This window comes from Rhinopithecus roxellana, chromosome 4 (assembly GCF_007565055.1).
Source record: "Rhinopithecus roxellana isolate Shanxi Qingling chromosome 4, ASM756505v1, whole genome shotgun sequence".
Lineage (NCBI taxonomy): Eukaryota > Metazoa > Chordata > Mammalia > Primates > Cercopithecidae > Rhinopithecus > Rhinopithecus roxellana.
The window spans coordinates 59,893,194-59,916,172 of NC_044552.1; the positions used below are offsets into that span (position 1 = coordinate 59,893,194).

Below are 22,979 nucleotides of genomic sequence, written 5' to 3' on the forward strand. Positions count from 1 at the left end.
TTATGAAACTGCGTATGCAACTAGAATTCACTAAAATATAATACTGTTGCAAAATGGGTAGCGATTTTTTGGTTTTTTCTTTCTTAAAAAATTTATTTATTTTTTATTTCAATAGCTTTAGGAGTACACATGGTTTTTGGTTATATGGATGGACTGTATAGTGGTGAAGTCTGAGGTTTTAGTACACCCATCATGTGAGTAGTGTACATTGTACCCAAAATGTAGTGTTGGTTTTTTTTAATCCCTCACCCACTACTACCTCCCCCCTTCTGAGTCTCCAAAGCCTATTTCCTTGCCAAAAAAACTCAACAGTGACTCTCGTAGCTTCTGGGACAGTTGCGCCATGTGTGCTGCTCGGCTAGCGGCGGCAGGGGCCCAGTCAGTGTACGCCTTCTCGGCACGCCCGCTGGCCGGCGGGGAGCCTGTGAGCCTGGGCTCACTGCGGGGCAAGGTGCTACTTATGGAGAATGTGGCTTCCCTCTGAGGCACCATGGTCCGGTACTACACCCAGATGAACGAGCTGCAGTGGCGCCTTGGGCCCCGGGGCCTGGTGGTGCTCGGCTTCCCGTGCAACCAGTTTGGGCATCAGGAGAACACCAAGAACGAAGAGATTCTGAATTCCCTCAAGTACGTCCGACCTGGTGGTGGGTTCAAGCCCAACTTCATGCTCTTCGAGAAGTGGGAGGTGAACGGTGTGGGGGTGCACCCTCTCTTCGCCTTCCTGCGGGAGGCCCTGCCAGCCCCCAGCGACGATGCCACTGCGCTCATGACCGACCCCAAGTTCATCACCTGGTCTCTGGTGTGCCGCAACGATGTTGCCTGGAACTTCGAGAAGTTCCTGGTGGGCCCTGACGGTGTGCCCGTACGCAGGTACAGCCGCCGCTTCCAGACCATTGACATCGAGCCTGACATCGAAGCCCTGCTGTCTCAAGGTCCCAGCAGTGCCTAGGGCCCCCTTCCTACCCCGGCTGCTTGGCAGTTGCAGCGCTGCTCTCTGGGGGGTTTTCATCTATGAGGGTGTTTCCTCTAAACCTGCAAGGAGGAACACCTGATAATACAGAAAATACCCCCTCAAGATGGGCGCTCTCCTGTCCATCCCAGTCTCTGCTAGACCAAGGCGAGTTTCCCCACTAATAAAGTGCCGGTTGTCAGCAAAAAAAAAAAAAAAAAAAAAAAATCAACAGTGAACATATGTACAATTATTGTGTGCCAACTGTAAATTTTTTAAAAATCAATAATGAAAGTAGATGCTAACCCATTATTAGAAGAAGAGTACAATACCAGTTGCTTTCAAATAATATTTTTTTGTTTTGGCTTTAGAACGCCTCTTAGTGAAGATACGCTATTTTCTTAGATACATTTTATTTCTGCTAACAACAAGTCCCAAAAAATGTTCTTCCCCTGTAAATGACATAAAGATAAGTATACTCTCCCCTTCATATTTACTTTTACATAAATACTAGCATTAATATAAATACATTTCAGCGTTCTAATGTATTATGGTAGAGCTCTAATAAATGAACTGAATTATTTGTATTCTTAATTATCTAAATCCCAAATGGATAAGACACCCTTTAGTTGCATTTTGCATTTGTATAGGGGGAGAGATGAATTCTTTGCCCTGTTTGCCTACTGAAAAAAAAAGAGTATAATCCTCCTAAGTTTATAATGAAAATAAATTACACAATATATTTTCCAGAGCAGGATAAACTAAATTTATTTTTTTTAGCTTTTACAAGACTATGATGTATAAGAGAGTTAATAATGAAATCACCTAAGCCAAATGAGAGCAACTAGATTTTTAGATGAAAGGTCAGATTTGCAAGTTTATATTTTCTGTTCCATTAAGTCTTCCTTCATTAGTCTTCATTCATTTTAAGTAATTCAAATAGTATTTTTAAATTGTAGCTGAGATTCTTGGTCTGCCTAGGAAAGGTCGCCTAAGTTTAAAAAGTCTTTTGATCCTCAGCAGTCAATTCCAGACTTTGCTTTTTAGAAAATATTGATGACGAATAATGAAATTGTTGTGAAATCTTTATATTAGGAGTCTTATGACTTGAAAAAAAATTAGATAGCAAGAGTGGCTGTTAGAATGTTTATATAGCTTTAAGATGTTAAATTGTGATATATCTACCTGCTTGCTTGTCTTACATCTTAGAACCAGAGAGTAAAGGCAATATATTTAAATATATGTCCTCATAAAAGAATCATAGTTCACTTACCTGCAGTTTCTGGAACTTTACCCTTAAGAAAGAATGTGAGGGAGTGTTTCTAAGAGGACTGGAGGGACATTCTTGTGGGGGATAGAGACAGCTTTGCCAAAACTGTCTCTGGTAGATTTTCCTTGTGAGGAATTACATTGTTGCTGTGGGTGTTCATACCAAGGCAGGGTGATCACTTGAAACAGATGTTGAATAAAGAATATTCTTAAATCATATATAGAAGCTAACTCATATGAAGCTAACTCAATGACATACAGTGACTCTCCCAAATCTAGCTGCCAGTGGGTCAAGGAATGTTTTATTTTTCACATACACTGACATGTGATTGTGCACATATATGTCCAAGAAACATAGCATATAAAAGAGCTTTGTCACTTTCTTTAAATGCTCTTAAAACTTTTTGTTTCTGAGTGTAATCCTTAAGTTTAACAACTCAGTGTTTTAAAGAATATCAGATTGCTTTAATGGAAGGAATCCTGATGCTTTTAGCTTACTCAGTAACAGAATTGCATTATTTACTCCATATCAGATTTTCAAATTAAATTTGTTTTCTTGGAGGAAAGAGAAAAAATATTTTCAAGAATTTTTATACTCTGGATTGTTAAGTATATTTGATTCTAAATTGATTCCCAAACATACCCATAGGGAAGACCCTTTTGTCAAGAACTTTTTCATTTTAACTTCTCTTTTTTAGAAAGACTATCTTGACATTCTTATTCTTATGCAACTTAATTGTACTTGATCCCTTCCAGTTGATCTTTCAATCTCCTTTCTTCTGGACACATCATTTTTCTTTTTTTCTTTTTTTTTTTTTTTTGAGACGGAGTCTTGCTCTGTCGCCCAGGCTGGAGTGCAGTGGCCGGATCTCAGCTCACTGCAAGCTCCGCCTCCCGGGTTTATGCCATTCTCCTGCCTCAGCCTCCGGAGTAGCTGGGACTACAGGCGCCCACCACCTCGCCCGGCTAGTTTTTTGTATTTTTAGTAGAGACGGGGTTTCACCGTGTTAGCCAGGATGGTCTCGATCTCCTGACCTCGTGATCCACCCGTCTCAGCCTCCCAAAGTGCTGGGATTACAGGCTTGAGACACCGCACCCGGCCGACACATCATTTTTCTTACTTCCTTTTTCAATGGAGTTTTTAGCCTGCCCATAATTTTGTTGTATCTGGATTTCAGCAGATCATTTAACAGAGCTTTTTGTAATGACTCTATACTAGAGGGAAGTATGAGCCAGATTGTAGAAGAAAGATAGTTGGGAGCCTTCTTCTTTGTCTGGGTTTTCATACAGAGGATATTTATTTAACATATGGGAAATTGAATTTAATGATCTCAAAGACTTCTTGAAATGCCTAATAATAGACAGTTTTAAGGCCACTTTTCAACCTATATATATATATATAGAAAGGTTTAGGTGCTTTCTTTTTCTAGATGATTGGTGTAAATATGTTATCTCCATTTCCCATTCTTTCACTTCTATTTTATTATGAATCTAATGACTTTTCGTTTGTACAATTAGTTGAACAAATTTTCTTGAATTCAAATAGAAATACTAAAATATAATTATTAAATTAGTTGTTATAGGGGCTCAAATGGCAGCAATGAGACCAAATATGGTAGGCAGAGTAATGAGTCCTCAAAGATATCCATGTCCTAATCCCGAAACTTGTGAATATGTTACCTTGCATGGTGTATTAGTTCATTCTTGCACTGCTATAAAGAACTACCTGAGACTGGATAGTTTATAAAGAAAAAAAGCTTAATTGTGTTTACGTTTACGTTTCTGCAGGCTGTAAAGGCTTCTGCTTTTGGAATGGCCTCATGAAACTTATAATCACTGCAGAAGGCAAGGGGAAGCAGGCACATCTTCACATGGCCAGCAGGAAAGGGGCAGAGGGAAGTGCTATATACTTTTACAACAACCAGATCTTGTGAGAACTCACACACTATCATGAGAACAGCAAGAGGGAAGTCTGCCCCCATGACCCAGTCACCTCTCACCAGGTCCCTTCTTCAACACAGTAATTACAATTCGACATGAGATTTGGACGGGGACACAGAGCCAAACCATATCACATGGTGAAAAGAACTTTGAAGATGCGATTAAGTTCAAGCTCTTGAGTTGGGGAGGTTTTCATGGATTACCTGGGTGGGGTCAGTGTAATCACAAGGATCCTAATAAAGGGGAGCAAGAGGGTCCCAGTTAGAGGAGGAGATGTGAGGGCAGAAACAAAGGTCAGAGTGATAAGCTCTGAAGGTAAAGGAAGGGACCGTGAGCAAGAAATGCAGGTAGCCTTTAGAAGTTGGAAAAGGCAAGAGCGGATTCTCCCCTAGAGCTTCCTGAAGGAACACAGCCCTGCCAAAACCCTTGATTTTAGAAGACTTATTTCAGATTTCTCACCTCCAGAACTGTAATATAACAAATTTGTGTTTTGTGGTAATTTGTTACTGCAACTATCTGAAACTTGTACACCAACTATGGGATATTTTGATCTGAGAACATTGACTTTTCAAGACAGCTAAATTAATTGATCTTTCAGGGCTTTATGTTACCCAGGGTTTGCTGTGTCACTAGGTGACACATGCTCATTCCTAGATCTGTGAACAGTTAGCTAGATACTACCCTACAGTCACAATAATCTTTGGGCCTAATCATAATAATGATATAACAAAAATAAGAGTAAGCGTTAACATTTAGCCATGATTATATGTCAGATGTTGTTCTGAGCACTTTAATGTATTTCATTCTCACAGCTCTCTGCAGTTAGAACTGTTATTATTGTCATTCTGCACATCAGGAAACTGTGGCTATGAGTAATTAATTAACTAGCCCAAGATCATACAGAGGAGCTCCTGCCTGCTTCTCCACTCCTCAATCTTGCCATTCCTTCCAACTCACTCTCTGCTTCCACATCTTACTGCTTGTAGTTCCCAACATACTTTTATATTCATCTCCCCTTCCTCAAATTCCTTCCTCGTCCTCTCACACAGCAGGGTACTGGTTGGGGAGGAGAAGCTGGATCATCTGCACTTAGCATGTAAGCCTCTCTTCAGCCTTCCCTGATCATCCCTGGCTGGCATGATCACCCTGTTCTCCTCCCCACCTCATCCATGTTCCCATAAATTTCAGTGCTTATTTATACCCTGTCACTTATCATGATGTATAACTGGTTATGAGAAATGTGGGGGCTAATCTTTCTATCGTGTGCACCTAGCACAATACCTGGCATAGAGCAGGAACTCAGTATGTGTTGGATTGACAAATGCTGTAAAATTGAATTCTGAAAGTCGAGATGCCATCAGCTGTGAGAAGTGGGGGCTACCTGTATGAGAGAGGAAGAATGGCTGTTACAGGGAGCAGCATGGGATGGAACCTGGGCACAGACAAAACAGGGAACATTAATGAGAATAAAATTCATTCCCATTGGGGCAGTAAGATGTATTATTTTTATTTGTTTGTTTTTGATGGAGTGGAGAACAATATGCAGGAATAGGTTAGTGTCAATAAATGAGTCAGGTACTATAGGCAAGGCTTAGATTAAGATGGCCATATAAGCCGTGTTAAATAGCTTTAAACTACCCTGTGGTCAGTAGGGAGCTACTGAATAGTAGTGATCTTGTGTTTGTTTTGTAAAGCTCTGTCTAGGTGGCAGGGGAACAAAGGAATCAGAAAGCCCATTGAGAAGATACTACGAGAGATATATTTGAAAACTCGTAAGTGGATTTAAAGAATCTCTGTGACTTATTCCTGAGACTTTAGATATGCCTTCTTCTTTTGAACTAAATAATTCCAAGTCCCAGACTTAGTTGCATGTCAGCAAATTATTCTGTGTTCTATGGAAAACATTAACTCATGCCACAGACGTTCACTAATTGGGTTTTCCTTGACTGTAGACTTAACAGATCAAATATTGGTAGGCAAGAACATTTTGCAAGGACCCTTGAACATTGCTTAAAATTTAAGGCAATATAAATTGATTTTGCCTTTTGCTTCAGCTGGTGCTGATGACATTATCTTTTGTAATGGTCATAAGATTATTCCCTGGACCAGGCCTGACCTCTTCTACTCTGAAGTATAAACACCAACCCCCTCCAGCCTTCTTTCCTTGTCTACTCCCTATCTTTTCCCCCACTTGATTTTATCTTTTTCCAAGCTGTTTCTACTCGCCAGTTACAGGATTGGCTTTTTTCTTGTGGCCTCTTTATCTTTCTTTTTGTTTTTGTTGTTCTAAGCACCATAAGATAAGCTTATTGAGTGTGTGTGTGTGTGTGTGTGTGTGTGTGTGTGTGTGTGTGTGTGTGTGTTTGAACCATGTAGAAAACTCTTGATTTGGGAACATTTGAAGAAGCTGGAGACTTGATTGGATCATTTTTTTTTTTTTTTTTCCTTTGAATCCTTCTTAAATTGAGCACTTCCCTTATATCCACTCTCACACTAACAAAACTAAAGGAAAAGAGGGTGATAACATTTGGAACTTTGAAACATGTGAAAATAACAAAAATTGTTGTTAAGCCTCAGCTGTATAGAGGGAAGTTTGCCAATGATACTGTTGCGTTGTCTACCATCTTGAAACTATAATAGAGAATCTAACAAACATGACTAATCTGGAGTAAATGGAAGCAGACCTTGTCAAGATCTCATGAAAGAAAAGACTCTTTCTAAGATGGAAATGCTCTCCAGCAGTGTAAACAGTGTGCATGCGTGTGGGCTGATGTAGTACCTCTCCTCCCAGGGACCTGCACAAGGGGACCAGGGAGATACCACAGCAGGGATGTCACCTGTAAGAACTCTATTAGTTTTTACTGCCACAGGTAATATCTTTTTTAGTCTTGTGCTCCTGATTCCTCTCAATCAGAATCATCCTTTCAGTATCCCAACCTTTTCCCTCTGTACTATCACTGTTCTCCCTAATTTTCTACCCTCTGAACCTCACCTCTTGCCTCCTTGTCACAGAGCACTAGCCCAACTTTTTGTTTAGCCCCAATGTGACAATGATGAACTAAATTCCGTTACCATGTAAATCAACTCTGCGTAGTCAGACCAACAGGACCAGATGTGTACGGTACAAGTGTAGACTAACTTCGGGATGGAGTCATGTTTTTGTGGGATTGGTTTTTACCTAAGATGGTAAAGGCAAGAAGAAAACCCACAGATTGTTACTGGTACTAAAAGCTCTTTCATAAGACTCTTCTGTTAATTATAAGCCATTTCTAGAAAAAGTCAGGAATGGCTGTACTTGGGAATGTTTAATTGGTCTTGGGAATCTTTTTCTAAAATAACCCAACTTTAGAATAATGAAGAATCATATATGCCTTGAAGAGCCTTGACTTCACTGATAGCAATTTTAATTCGTGCTTTGTAGTGATAGAAAATCATTAAAAAAAAAAAAAAAAAAAAAAGGCCTGTCAAAGAAATAAACTCAACCTGTTTCTTATGGTTGTTTAATTTTTTGCTTTCCTTTTGGCATTCATTTTTATCCTGCTTCTTTTATGAATTTGTAATTACCAAAAGAGGAAGAAGATATGTGGTTATAAGTTTTCTCTCACATGCTGAATGGTGGTAGGTATTAGAGTTGAGAAAGACTGAGTGAATTTATATTAAATAAGGAGAATATAAATTTTATCCTTTGAAAAGTCATCTTTATTATATTTCAGTCTAACTTTTTCTCCAGTGGTGATTACATACCTTGTTTTATACAAGTTTCAGAAAAACTGCAAGGATCTATATAGTAATTCTTTTATGCCTTTTATATGAACTTGATTTATTAAAATTGTAATATTCAATTTGAATTCATTTTTATTACCTTAATAACAACTTTCAAAGTGAGTAGACTCTTGGAGTAACTTCTAAAGATAAAGAACCTTATAATGATATATCTTTTCTTTTTCTTTTTTTTTTTTTGAGATGGAGTGTCACTGTGTCACTCAAGCTAGAGTGCAGTGGTGCGATCTCGTCTCACTGCAACGTCCACCTACTAGGTTCAAGTGATTCTCCTGCCTCAGCCTCCCAAGTAGCTGGAACTACAGGCACCCACCACCACGCCTGGCTAATTTTTTTTTTTTTTTTTTTTTTTTTTTTTTTTTTTTTTTTTTTTTTTAGTAGAGATGGGGTTTTGCCATGTTGGCCAGGCTGGTCTCAAAACTCCTGACCTCAGGTGATCCACCCACCTCAGCCTCCCAAAGTGCTGGGATTACAGGCGTGAGCCACTGTGCCCGGCCAATATACCTTATTTTTTAGCCTTATTTTTGTTCTGTGATGAGGATGGTTCATTAGTAACTCCATATATTTATAACGTTCCGAAGGACTTATACATGTAGTTCCAAGTATAAGAGTATAATGTTAACTGTGTATTCAAGTCAATGGAATAGATTTGGTAATCTAACATGAAACTCTTTTAAAACTCTTGCCCCTTGCAACCACATTTATTTTATAATTAAGGACAATATAATCAAATATGAGCAAATAACAAAATGGACAAAAATGTACTGTACTAGTTATATTCCATCTGGGATCTTGTAATCTAAGATGAATGTCCTGGTGCTTTATTTTGCTACTCTTAATGACATGCCTTCAGAGAAGTGTGGATAAGATAAGAAGTTAGAAGGGCAAGGGAAGAAACCTTCCATTGTTTGGATGTTAATATGGGCCAGAAACAAACAAACATAGTCTGTGCTTTTCTTGTACTTTGTCTCCTGTTATTCTTTCAACAATCCTTTTAGGTGTCTTTTATGACTTTTACTTTGCACATGAGTTAGTTAGCTCTGCTCAGAGAAGTTAAGTTCATTTGTCTCAGGTTACATAACTATTAAGTAAAAAGCTTGAGACATAGACTTCATTCTTTCTTATTGTTTCTTGCTCTTATAAACAGTAAAATAAGTACTCATCCCATAAATTCAAAGTAATTTTAGAACATTTTGACCAAACAAGTGTCAGTTTTTAAAGTTGTTTTCCTATTATGACAGTGAGTTTATAGGCCTTAAAAAATTTTTAAACTTCTTAAAAATGATTTTGTCTTTTATAGAAAAGTTGTAAGAATAATATAAAGACCTCCAGTACAAGTTGAGTATCCTTTATCTAAAATGCTTGAGACCAGAAGTTTTCCAGATTTCTGATTTTTCTCAGATCTTGGAATAATTGCATATATATAATGTGGTATCTTGGGGATGAGAACTAAGTCTAAACGTGAAATTCATTTATGTTTCTTTCTTTTTTTTTTTTTTTTTGAGACAGGGTCTCACTGTCGCCCAAGCTGGAGTTCAGTGGCTCACTGCAACCTCGACCTCCTGGGCTCATACAATCCTCCTGCCTCAGCTTCCCAAGTAGCTGGGACTACAGGCATGCACCACCACACCTGGCTAATTTTTTATAGAGACAGGATCTTGCCATGTTGCCTGGGGTGGTTGCAAACTCCTGGGCTCAAGTGATCCACTTGCTTCAGCCTCCCAAAGTGCTAGGATTAGAGGTGTGAGCCACCATGCCTGGTCTCATTTATGTTTTATATATACCTTATAACATAGCCTAGCATTAATTTTATGCAATGTTTTTAATACTTTTGTGCAAGAAACAAAGGTTTGAATGCATTATTTAACTGCAGCTCCTCACATGAGGTCAGATGCGGAATTCTATGGAGTCATGTTGGTGTTCCAAAGTTTCAGATTTTGAAGCATTTGGATTTTTTGAATTAGGGATGCTCAACCTGTATAGCCCTTAGTGAGATGATCAGATTTTAACATTTTGCTGCATTGGCTTTCACTTTCTCTGAAGAGAAAGACAACAGATACAGATGTAGTCATAGATACTTTACTCCTAAACAATTTCAGAATGGGTTACAGACATCATGTCCCTTTACCCCCTTAATATTCAGTATATATTTCTTAAGAATGAGTTTCTTACATGATCACAGTACTGTTATCTAAATCAGGAAATTTAACACTGACACAGTGCTTTAATCTACAGTTTATATTCTAACTGTGTCAAGAACCCGACAATATGTATAGCAATTGTTTTTCCAATAGAGGAGTCAGTCTGGGATCATGACTTGCATTTAGTTGTTATATTTCTGTACTCTCCTTGAATCTTTACAGTTAAGCCTTTTTTATCTTTCATGATATGACATTTTTAAGAATATAGGCCAGTTATTTAATGGAATGTCCATCAATTTGAGTTTGAGTTTTCCTCATGATTAGATTTAGGTTATATGCTTTGCCCTCTTAAGCTAAATAAAAATGATGTTGTGTCCTTCTCAGAAGATCTGAGAAGGTATATGATGTGCTTTTGCCCTTTATTGATGACGTTAAATTTGATCACTTGGTTCAGGTGTTAGCTGGTTTGTCTGGTTTCTTCACTACATAGTTACCTGTTTTGGGGTAAGAACTTTTAATCCCAAGTATTGAATAGGATTGTAGAAGAAAGGGAAGGGAGGCCTTGAAAACTCAAAATTCTCAGTGGTTTAGTCCACATTTGCAATTTTATGATGACTTGAACTGTCATCTTATGTAGTCCAAAAGATTTTTCACTTCTAATAGATTAATTTTAATCTACTCTAAATCTTTGGATGATTTCTAACAGTTTTTAATCCTTAGACTATATTTTTAAAATAAAATATTTTTAATTGGATATATGGTGATGGAGGAGCAACTGAAGTTGGAAAGGCAGAAATTTATTTCATTGAAGTGCCTGTTTATTTACTTGGCAGATAATACATGTAAATCTTTCATCCTCAGAAACTGTGCAGATCAAAACCTATGTGGGTTAGGAGAAGCTAGGTAAATTCAGTTGATGAATTTTTAGTTTTTAGGGGGAATTCATAGGTAATAAGTGAACTATTTTCTCCTGAAGTACTATAATACTGACTCACCAAATCTACCTGGGTATGACTTAGTGTCAAAGGCATACTCTTGGAGTAAAAAATATTTTCCATGTACCTTACGTTCCTTTACTGCCGCTCCTCTCAATGTTTATTATCAGTGAAATCACAAAGTATTCCCTCTAACTATTTTCTGGGTGCTTTGAACTTGTTATTTTAGGATAAACAAATACAAAGAGGTGGAATAAAAATTCCCCCTGTAAATTCCAGTTCGTTTTGGAATCAAGCAAAAAAATATATGATTGATATCCCTGGGGCCGTTACAAAGTTATATGATGCAGTAGTTGATGGATTCCTTCCCAACTAACTTGACATTAAGGCTTGGCAGAGAGCCCTAGGAGCCCCACAATCCCTAGGGAGCAGCCTTCTTCATTCTTCTGTCTAGGTTAACCCAGAACTAGTCAAATGCTATTAAACTGAAAATCAGTGTCTTCTCTAAGGGTTGAAAAGGTTGTTCACACTGATAATTTGCCAGGTACCTGAAATCCTATCCCATTAACAAACCTAAAGACTACTGTGAAAGAGTTTAATTTGATTTTATCTTACATTAACAGCCAGAGTTATCCAGGGGAAGATTGGAAGAAGGCTGTCTGCTGGCGCATCTCGCTAGTGTGTAGTAACTACAGCAATCTTTTTTCCTGTTATCACCCAAAACATGGCTTTCGGGAGTCATGTAAGTCTCTTGATCACTTTGGCCATCAGAACTGCATTTCTTTTAGAAATTATAGTCAAAACTGTAGTTAGAATAAAAATTGTTAATTTGCCTAGTATTGAGTAAGCTTCTACTACATGCAAGGAACTGTGCTGGGTGGGACACTACATCTCAAGATGATCCCTGGGTGCTCCTTACTCAAGTGGCATGTAATCCAGAAAGGAAGAGGAAGTATGGTGCTGACAGTACCACAGGACCTTGTGTTTCCACTGCTGTAAGAGTGATACAGAGGGCTGTTAAAACTTGGGGGCTTGTGAGTGGGATGATCAAGGTCACTGTTAGCAAAAAAGTAACTTTTAAGCTGAGCTTTTCACTACATGAAAGATATTGGGAGTGAGGTATGAGATGTTTTTAGAAAGTGATCGCAGTGTAGTTCTAAAATCCAGGGTTTCTAGTGAACAATGAGAAAGACTTTTTACCAGGTACTTTGGGCCCCATCAAGAGAATGTAACTGTGTAATCCCCCTGGATCTACAACTGCTTTGTCCCTTGGGAATTTTCCTAGATAATACGCTGAGCCATCGGAAGTATGACATCTGTACTCAGCAGGCAAGGAGTGACGCAATCTAAGTAGTGCTGTAGAAAGATGAAATTAGTAAAAATATGCTAATTGCATCAGAGTGAGAAAGGCTGCAGGCAGGAATTAAGAGGGTAATGAAACAGTGTTGTTATGAAGTCTAAGAGTCCGTGCCTTGATGAGATGATGAGGCTAGTCAGAAAGGCAAAAGAATTTTTTTTTTTTTTTTTTTGAGACGGAGTCTCGCTCTGTCGCCCAGGCTGGAGTGCAGTGGCCGGATCTCGGCTCACTGCAAGCTCCGCCTCCCGGGTTTACGCCATTCTCCTGCCTCAGCCTCCCGAGTAGCTGGGACTACAGGCGCCCGCCACCACGCCCGGCTAGTTTTTTGTATTTTTTAGTAGAGACGGGGTTTCACTGTGTTAGCCAGGATGGTCTCGATCTCCAGACCTCGTGATCCGCCCGTCTCGGCCTCCCAAAGTGCTGGGATTACAGGCTTGAGCCACCGCGCCCGGCCGAGGCAAAAGAATTTAAAGAAAGAATCTCTATGACTTATAAACTGGAAAATACTGGTAGCTTACATAGACCTTGTGTAGTGCCTGCCGCCATGCACTGTTTTGGTGTTCTATGTATGTTGTTTCATTTAATCTTCACACCAACCCTGTGGGTAATAATTGCTTTTATCCCCACTTTACGTAAGAGGAAGCTGAGGCACAAAGCGTATAACTTGCTCAAAGTCACACAACTAATGGTGGACTTAGGATTCAGAATCAAGAATTCTGCCTCCATACTCTGCTTCTTAAATGTTCTATCATAATAAATTATAGTGGCAAGAGGAAAAGAAAATTAGTGCCTAAAATAAAGTTCTGAGAAACTTCATTAAAATATAGACTCCTCAATTTCTATTTTAAATCTATAGGATTTTAGAGCCAAAATTTTACTCATTTAAAGACAAAATTCTTTTAACTGGTGCTGCAACTTAAAGACAAATTCCATGTTCACAGAGGTTTGAGGAGATAAAATGGCTTACCAAGTGCCTGATACATGCCAGCACCTAGGTGGTTGAACTAGTGGGAGCCATAGGCAAACGCTGATGTCCTGGCTGTTAAAAGGGGCATCTGTAGATGTTTAGGGTCAGAGTCTGGCACTGAGTCTTCTCTCTGCTTGGTCCCAGTAGCCCCTTTACCTTCCTAACAGTTCCCAGAGACCTTTTCTTTTTTAAACTCTATCCACCTGCCATGTTTCCCCCCAACTGCCCAGGACCAGCTTTAAGTATGATTTAGGGCCCAAGCTCCTTGTTGCTTTGCCCAGACTGCTTTTTCACTTTGACTTTTTTTGCTATTCTCTGTAGAAGACAGGAGGAAAACACAATGAAAACTTTGAGGAAATTTACAAAGGTTAGAAAATATCATAGTCCCTCATTTTTAATTCTTATCTGTCTCACTAGATCTAAATTTCATTGTCCTAAAATATTTTTCTGGGAACATTTATGTATCAGGCATTGGTTAGAATGGCAGCTCAAACCTCTGTAGCCCAATAACTCTCTTGTTTATTAATTAGTATGATGTTCCTTAACTTCACCATATGTATCCACCCTTCCATTAGTTTAGTGAACTCTTTTCTTTCTGCATCCAGGCCTAAGACAACAATGCATAAACTGCCTGAAATTGTGAGCAAGCTTTTTGCCCCATACTCTATCCAAAGACCGAGGCAGGGATGCCAGATGTCATTGGAAATAGAGTAAGATGGAAAAAACTTTAAAATCACAGCTGCTCTAAAGGAGGACTCTATATCGGTTGTAACTAATTCTTTGAGAAACATCTTTGCTCCTTGTAACAGCCTTCTAAGGAGCGGACACCTAGTTAACTTCAAGTCTTTGTTTTTGTGGAGATGGCATCTAGTTCTGTCTCCCAGGCTGGGGTGCAGTGGCACAAACACAGCTCCCTGCAGCCTCGAACTTGGGCTCAAACAATACTCCTGCCTCAGCTTCCTGAAGTGCTGGGATTACAGACATAAGCCACTGCTCCTGGCCAACTTCAGGTCTTTTTATTTGCCAAGTGGGGTGTACAAGCTAGGACATCACTGCTGATGTGATTATCTTCTACTCCCTTCCTGTAGTCCTCAGTTGATCCTCCAAAAACATCAGATATTTAAAAAATATTGGCTTTCATGGACACCAAATGACTAGTTTCTAAGAGGCTCCTGGGAGAGCACTTTAACCATAACTCTTGGTCAATGGTTCTTAACATTTTTTGAGAATAATTTCATGTATGTGTGTTTATATAAATGTATATTTAATATACAGATATACATGCATGCGTGCGCACACACACACACACACATTTCCTAGGAAAAGAAACAAATTTGTCCAAAAACCTCCAGCCAGATTCTTCTCCTAAGTTACGCCATCAAGCTGTGGCTCTGAAATCAAGCTGCTTCTCTCTAAAGTCCAACCATAGTCCTGTCTACTGGCTGAATCGGGGGTTTTTATAAGCACAGGATGGGGCGGGACAGGGCCATAGGTTGTTTAGGAAAAGGCAATTTTCGGGCGGGAAAACAGGGATATAAGTTCTCACTTGGGGCCACGGTTTCAGGCTTTTCGGCTTGAGGGTGGGATTATGCCAGGGACCCACCTTTTTCTGTCTAGAATTTCTCTGTCCCTTGTCCCTATCAATGGGAACAACATATTTGAACATCTGGCTAGTGACTATACTTCATATAAACCTATCAGAGAAAAACAGGTTCAAAAACAAAGATAGTACTTCCAGGATCTGGGTCACCAGAGATCTGGGAAAGAAAGGTAAGAGACCACTGCACAATTAGTTCAATTAACCTGAAACTGGAAAAGACTTCATTTCCCCTTAGAAATAGTTCATAAATAGTAGTTAAGTATAATTGAAAACCAACCATAATCTACAGATACGTAGTTAAATAATTGGTTTTCGGTTGTCATTTTGGGTTTTCTGGGAGTGGAGGTTCTACCAAAATGTAATTATTTATAACGGGAAAAGATGCAGTCTTACTTCAACCAGCCAAATAAAGAACAAAGTTATGGAGCATAGCTAGTTCAAAGGTTAGGAAATGTCCTTATTATTTCCTGTTGCTTTCAGTAATTAATACTTGGCTTCACAACAATATTTTTGTTTTGGAATTGACACTATTTTTCTACAAGTCTTTAAAATTAATATTGTAGGCCGGGCATGGTGACTCACGCCTGTAATCCCAGCACTTTGGGAGGCTGAGGCGGGTAGATCACTTGAGGTCAGGAGTTCAAGACCAGCCTGGCCAACACAGTGAAACCCCATCTCTACTGAAAATACAAAAATTAGCCAGGCGTTATGACAGGCGCCTGTAATCCCAACTACTCAAGAGTCTGAGGCGGAAGAATCGCTTGAAACTGGGAGGCAGAGGTTGCACTCAACCGAGATCATGCCACTGCACTCTAGTCTAGGCAACAGAGCAAGACTCCATCTCAAAAAATAAATAAAATAAAATTAGTATGATATAGACAATGTTAAATGATTCTCCCCCATTATCTATGGATACCGGGTCATGCATTATGCAACTTTACAGTATATTATGCTTATGGAAATTAAAATCATAGCATTTACTTCCCTTGACTTTTAAAGCAATAAAACAAAAAAGATTAATTGACATTCTTTTCAATGTCAGTTGGTGAGATGAATGTTCTTAAATTCCCATGCCTTAAAAAATTTGCAGATAGGCCGGGTGTGGTGGCTGATGTCCACAATCCCAGCACTTTGGGGGCTGTGGTGGGAGGATCTCTTGAGCCCAGAAATTTGAGACCAGCCTGGGCAACATAGTGAGATCCCTGTCTCTACAAAAAATAAAAAAATTAGCCAGGTGTGGTGGTGCGCACCTGTAGTCCCAGCTACTCAGGAGGCTGAGGCAGGAGGATCACTGAGCCTAGGAGGCAGAGGCTGCAGTAAGCTATGATCCTGCCACTACATTCCAGCCTGGGCAACAGAACAAGACCCTATCTCTAGAAAAAAACAAAAGTGCAAATAGCAAATTGAAATAGACATACATAATAAATATGTGACTGTGTAGATCCTTTGGATTGGCCAGCAAAGGCCTCTCTGAGGAGGTGACATCTAAGTTAAATGTGAGTAAGGAGTAGCCTTGTGAAGATACTAGGAAAGAGGAGTTGAGGCCAAGGAAACTGCTCACGCAAACACCTTCAAAAGGAAATGAGCTTGGAGAAACAAAAAGAAGGCCCTATGGCTTGAAGCGTCATGGGTGAGAAGACTTGTAGGAAATGAAGTAGGCCAAGTGGTCAAGATCATGGCAAGCTTTATAAGCCAGGTTAAGGTCTATAGAGCAAGGTAAGCCATAAACATTAGTTCCTATATAGTGAGATTTGAGGATATTGGATTCTTGTTTGCCTCTGAAATATTGCAAATGCATAGCTACAACCAATTAAAATAGGAAGTGACATATGAGCTGAGGTCATGGTGAGAAGAGAGTAGCTTACTCTTGTTTTTTATTGCTATATAGCATGCCAGTGTGAGGGTTATCAGCATTCTTTGAATTTATGGAGAGACATCATCTAGTCATTAATGAAGAAAGTTTTTACAAGGGTGATATCTTTGTAGCTATAAGTAAATAAACATCTGTTACCTTTCAGCTCGTGATAAGATAATGAATACAAGTGATATTATTGAACACTACAGTCATGTTCATTGGAAAACTAGTTAAGAACCTTGTATATTGATAATAGGAATTAACATTTATTGAGTGATACTATATGCAGACACTGTCCCAAGCACTTTATTGACATTTCATCTCATCTTCATGGCATTCCTACAGTAGACGGTGTGCATATCAAGGCTATAAGTGAAGCCTGTATTTAAGAGCCAACTGGGCCAAAAGGGTAAGCACAACTTCGGCACATCTGATTGCTTTCCATACCTAGCGTACTCAGTTTCTTCTGTCTTTGAACACGGTTTTCATAAAATATAAACTCCATTGTGCTTAGTAAAACAAAACCTGAGTTGTAACATTCTACTTTCATAATTCCCTTTGCTGATAGAGACTGATCTTTGGATTATGGAGTTATATATTTTTCTACAGCCTCTGGAAGAAAGGAATGCCACTCATATATATATTAAAGTATACATAAAACAGAATTTCTAGCCTTATCTCAAACTTTTTCACTTTTTATTTGTTCAGGGAATGCTAATATTAGATTATTATTTACCTTGTTCTATATATCAATTATTTCAAAAGAGAAATTCATGAATGTCATATGTGTATGTGTGAACTAAGAATATATTTATGAGTACACTAACAATTTTTTCTTTTCTTTTTTTTTTTTTTTTTTCTGAGACAGAGTCTCACTCTGTCACCCAGGTTGGAACGCAGTAGTACGATAATGGCTCACTGCAGCCTCACCCTCCTGGGTCATGCGATCCTCTTGCCTCAGCCTCCTAAGTAGTTGGGACTCCAGGCAAGCACCACAATGCCTAACTAATTTGTTGTAGAGACAGGGTCTTACAGCTCCAGCTGGTCTTAAACTCCCGGGCTCAAGCGGTCTTCCTGCCTCTGCCTCCCGAAGTGCTGTGACTGCAGGCCATGAGTGTACTAACAATTCTTCCAAGAGTAAGTCTGGTTTCAGATTTACAAGGAAAGATTAAGACAGGTCTAGTTTCATTGTCTCTCAAATCCTGCCAAAATACATCATAGAGCTTTTCAGGACAGGAATTAGTAACCCATAAATATAAAGAGGACAGGCTGGGAGGGGAAACCCCACTACAAAATTGTGACAGCTGGGGAGCAGCTAGAAATTGGCAGCTCACCTCACCAACCTGAAGAAACCTAAGTGCCAACCTAGCAGTGGGGAGAAACCAAAACCCAAGCTATGAACCAACTTCATATATACCAGAGAATCCTCAAATGGTCAAGGAACTGGCTGGCACTTTTGAAAGGGAGAATGAAGTAGGAAATGAGGGCACTAAAATAAGGATTGTTTAAAACTACTTAAGAAGCAGCAGCTGGATTGCCCATTCCCTCCCCAGCTCAGGCTTACAAGTAGCATCTCCTCACTCACACCAGCAAAAGACTGGAGGCTCATTCTTTGAGGGGCAAATGAAAAGTCTCTGGACTGAAGAACCTGCGGTACAGTTGAGGGCAAGGGGAATTCAGTGCCTATATGGATATCGAATGCCCGCTTTGTTCATTTAGCAGCTAGAATGCTGGCAATCTTGCATGCCTTTCCTTGTTGGCAACAGTTTAGAAGAGTTTCTTTGGGAAACCTGATCAGTTCAATACTTAGAGATGTTGACATCAGAGGTTCCGTAATTAAACAGTTCAGCCAGATCATCCTATATTGAGACTCATAATTGACAAACTGCAGCTACAGGCTCAGAACTTTCAATCAGCTTTTGTTTTCTGGGTTGGGGGGGGGGCGGGGTTTAGATTAAATGTTTCTTTTTTTTTTTTTTTTTAATTTTATTTTACTTTAAGTTCCAGGACACATGTGCAGAACGTGCAGGTTTGTTACATAGGTATACATGTGCCATGGTGGTTTGGTGCACCTATCAACTCATCATCTAGGTTTTAAGCCCCACATGCATTAGCTATTTGTCCTAATGCTCTCCCTCGTTTTGCTCCCCACTCACCCTGACAGGCCCAGGTGTGTGTTGGTCCTCTCCCTATGTCCATGTATTCTCATTGTTCAGCTCTGACTTATGAGTGAGAACATCCGGTATTTGGTTTTCTGTTCCTGTTTTAATTTGCTGAGGATGGTCAATCAACTTTTTAAGCCTCTTACTCTTAAACATAATTAGCAATCAAGGATTACCAAATACCCGAGGAAAGCCCTAACTAACACAAAGAACAGGACCAAAGCAAACAGATAGGAATGGAGTGATAGAGAAAATAAAAAATAAGAAAGAAACAGGACTGGGCAGGAAGAAGAAAACTTAAAAAAAAAAAGTTACCGATATTCTCAGATAAATGAGAGAAGATGTTTTATTCATGAAATAAGATTGAGACATCTTCAAAAAAGTGATTGGGAGAGCAAAAAAGAATTCTTAGAAATTAAAAACATGGTAGCAAAGGTAAACATTCAATAGAATTAGAAGGTTAAAGTAGAGAAAATCTCTACTTTAGAGTAGAGAAAGTAGAACCAAAAAACCCAAGATGAAAAATAGTAGGAAAAATATAGAAAAATCAAAGAACCAATCCGGGAAGAGTCCAACATTCAAATAATAGTAATTCCAAAACAGAGTAAACAAAGAAAGGAAGAAATTGGCAATACATAATTCAAGGACATTTCTAATGACTGAAGGACATGAATTAACAGACTGAAAGTGATCACCACGGACCCAGCATTATGGATGAAGTGTACACCCATGCCAAGACAAGAGAGAAAAGCCAGGTCACATTCAAAGGACCAGGACTCAAATTTCAAATTGACTTCAAACTTATCAACAGCACCCAGAGAAGAAATGAGTGATTCTTTCCCTATTTTGAAGAAAAATGCTTTTCATCCTAGAATTTTGTACCCACCAAAGTATTCATCAGATTTCAGGATACTCCTTTCTCAGGAAGCCTTTAGAGAATTTTGGACATCATGAACACAAGAGAGTAAGCTAAGAAAGAAGATACAAAGATGTGGGATAAAGGAAACAGCAGACTCAGCACAGATGAGAGGTGAGCGAAACCTCCAGGATGGTAGTAAATGGGACAGCCATGTATCAGAGCTTGAGAATAGACAGATTAAACCAGAATGTGCCAGAAAGGTCCAGAGGAAACTTCTTCAAGAAGATGAAAAGGATAGAATGCTTATTGTGAATGTACTTCTTGAGAGGTGATTTAGATAAGTGGAAGAGAACTTGGATTGAATTGGTCATAAAGACATAGAGAACTAACTAAGCTTCTTTTTTTTGAGATAGGGCCTCTCTGTCTTCCAGACTGGAGTGCAGTGGCATGATCATGGTCATGGCTCACTGCAGCCTTGAACTTCCGGTCTCAAGTAATCCTCCCACCTCCTACCTTAGCCTCCAGCTGGGTGGGACTGTAGGTGCACCACCACACGTGGCTTTTTTTTTTTTTTTTTGTAGAGACAGGGTCTTACTATCTTGTCCAGGCTGGTCTCAAACTCCTGGCCTGAAGCTATCCTCCCACCTTGGCCTACCAAAGTGCTGAGACTACAGGCATAAGTCACTGCACTTGTCCATCAAGCATATTGTTTAAATGACTATTCAACTCCAGAGAAAACAAAATATACAGACAAGAAAATATAATTAGATATGACATGGGTAAAATCTGAATAGCATGTGTATGACCATGGGAAGTGGAGGTAAGAAATATACACATAGAGTGGGCAGGGGAGGGAATGCAAGCTCATCTTCCCTAGAGGGAAGTTAGGAGATAGTATCTAGTAGTAAAAAATTACCATTAGCTAAAATGACATGTAACTTGGCAATATGGAGGTAAATACCAAAATTTGGTATTTACTTCTAAGGAAGCAGAAATGGTGGTTACTTCTAAAGAAGCAGAAATGGGAAAGGGAAGCTGGGAAGCTATGTGGAGCTGGTTGGTTCTTAGATCATATACATGGATAACTGATTTTGAAAAAAACTGAAAAAATAAGCAGATGCTTTAGGGGGTTTAAGATTAACAGAGTTGCTAAAAACAAACAACATACACAAAAATAGGCAAACTCTCCAAAATAGAATCTTATTTAGGTGTACATGAAAATAAAGAGCTAAAAAGATGCTAGAGCTGAAAAAGAAACAAAAAGAACATGTAGCTTCCTCTACAATAAATAGAATGATAAAGAACTTCTAAGTTGCCCAGGAATTTAAAACATAAAAATAAAGATGTTTATGGTCTTGGCTGTCAGTGATAGAAGAAGCCGATAGATCCAGACAATGGGTAAAGAGATGGGGTTTAATTTACTAATAAAATACACAGAGCAGATACTCAAATCTTTAAAATTAATAAATGCTTATTAAAATATAGTTATTACAGTTTGAAAATATAAAGCACTATCTGTGTCAAAAGAATGTTTGGACTTTGACGCTGATTAAACTTACTTTAAGCATAACTCCTTTAAAATTATCACAGATAGTTCATTGAGCTCTTCTAAGATACTCCTGTGATTTTACATTCTAAACATGTTGTGTGTTTTACATTCTAAACATGTTGTGTGTTAAACCAACTGACTTTTTTAAAAAACACCTTAGGATCCGCTTCCAATGAGAAAACAGAAAGCATACAGTATACGCAATAAGTGCATGGTTAGGACCTCTTGCTTCTTCGTTATGTCTCTCTGAAGAGTTAAGGAAAAGAGAGAAAGGTGGAGATGAGGTTGGCAGGGATGGGAGAGCAGTATCCCAAGGCTGAGTGGAGAGGCACAGGCTAAGCCCCTGAAAGTGTGGAGAGGATGAATGAAGAATAGTGGGACTTAACCTTCAGGAGGTCTATGATGGTGGACCTGAAGCATCACTTTCTGCCTGGTTGCTTGTTACTTAAAATGGCCAGGCCTGTCATTTGATACAGAAACCTACACTGTTTGGGCATCCTTTTCCCGCTTGTGTGAACATGGGTTGATTTCTGAAAGAGTGATTATATAACATAAATTATATATAACTAGAGTTGTTTTAGGTGTTAGAATGGGTGCAGGGGGAAACTCAGCTACTTTATTTTACTCTTGCTTTGCTCTTCTGTAATTTCCTAGCCTCTTGGCCCGCCTTTACCCCCAACCCCCCTCTTCCCCCTACACACATAGATACCTGTACCCCTCCTGCTGATGGCTGACAGTGTTGCTTGGCAAAGAGCCAACTTCAGAAATTTTCATCCACTGGCTATCTCTGAAGTATCCTTTGCTCTACAACATAAAAAAGAATCGACTGATTTCTGAAGTGACATAAAGATGAGAGAATGGAGAAGATTGAGCTGTATATTAAATTGCTTTCTGGTTATCAAATAAAGACTCCTTTGTCATAAAGGCCAAAGATAAAAAAGAAAATGTGTATGTTTAATATATGGAACAAAAATAAGTTTATTTTTGACACAGTACTTGAGGAGAAGATAGGTCAAAAAGCCCAGCCACCCCTGAAATGAATTTTAGACTCTTATTATTGGTTTGATGGGGCAGAGAGAGATATCAGTGATGGGTGCATCGCTGATAGAAATGATTTTTTACAGTAGGTGCTAAATTAGATGTAGAAAGGAGAGTTATCAAACCTACATTGTCATGTCTGACCTTCCAGGTCCCAGTCGAGGAATCATCATAAAAACGAGTTGTGGGCTTATCTAGAGACGCAGCAATAACTGGCAGAGAACAATTTTCAAGCTTCTCTTCAAATGGGGTGACACCAGGGGTTATTCAGGGTCATGAGGGAGATGCATTGGCTTTGATCAGTTTTTAGAACTCTATAGCAGCTTATCTGTGGGTCAGAGAAATTTCGTTTTCTCCATTCTTTTCTCATCACTTTTTCCCTTGGGTGCGATGTGGATTAGCATCTGGAAGCTGATATGAGGCTCTGAGCATTAATAGAGTTTGTGCAGATCCAGACTCTGTTTTCACAATACTGGGCTCAAGCTCAGACTCACTGAATGTTAGATTCAGTAAAGGCACGTTACCATCTCTCCATAAATAAAAGGAAGAGAAATAACTTAATGACAATATAGAAATA

General features: G+C 39.1%; 1 protein-coding gene and 1 pseudogene across 3 annotated transcripts in view; both read left to right on the forward strand.

Annotated features, from left to right (window-relative positions):
- The window catches only part of CDKAL1 (CDK5 regulatory subunit associated protein 1 like 1), a 718,226-nt gene that overhangs the window by 557,880 nt on the left and 137,367 nt on the right, over positions 1-22,979 (forward strand). The gene's annotated exons all lie outside the window — the stretch shown is intronic.
- Positions 324-1,177, forward strand: LOC104654801 (annotated as a pseudogene). The gene has a single exon (XR_004056877.1). The product of XR_004056877.1 is annotated as a glutathione peroxidase 1-like (transcript).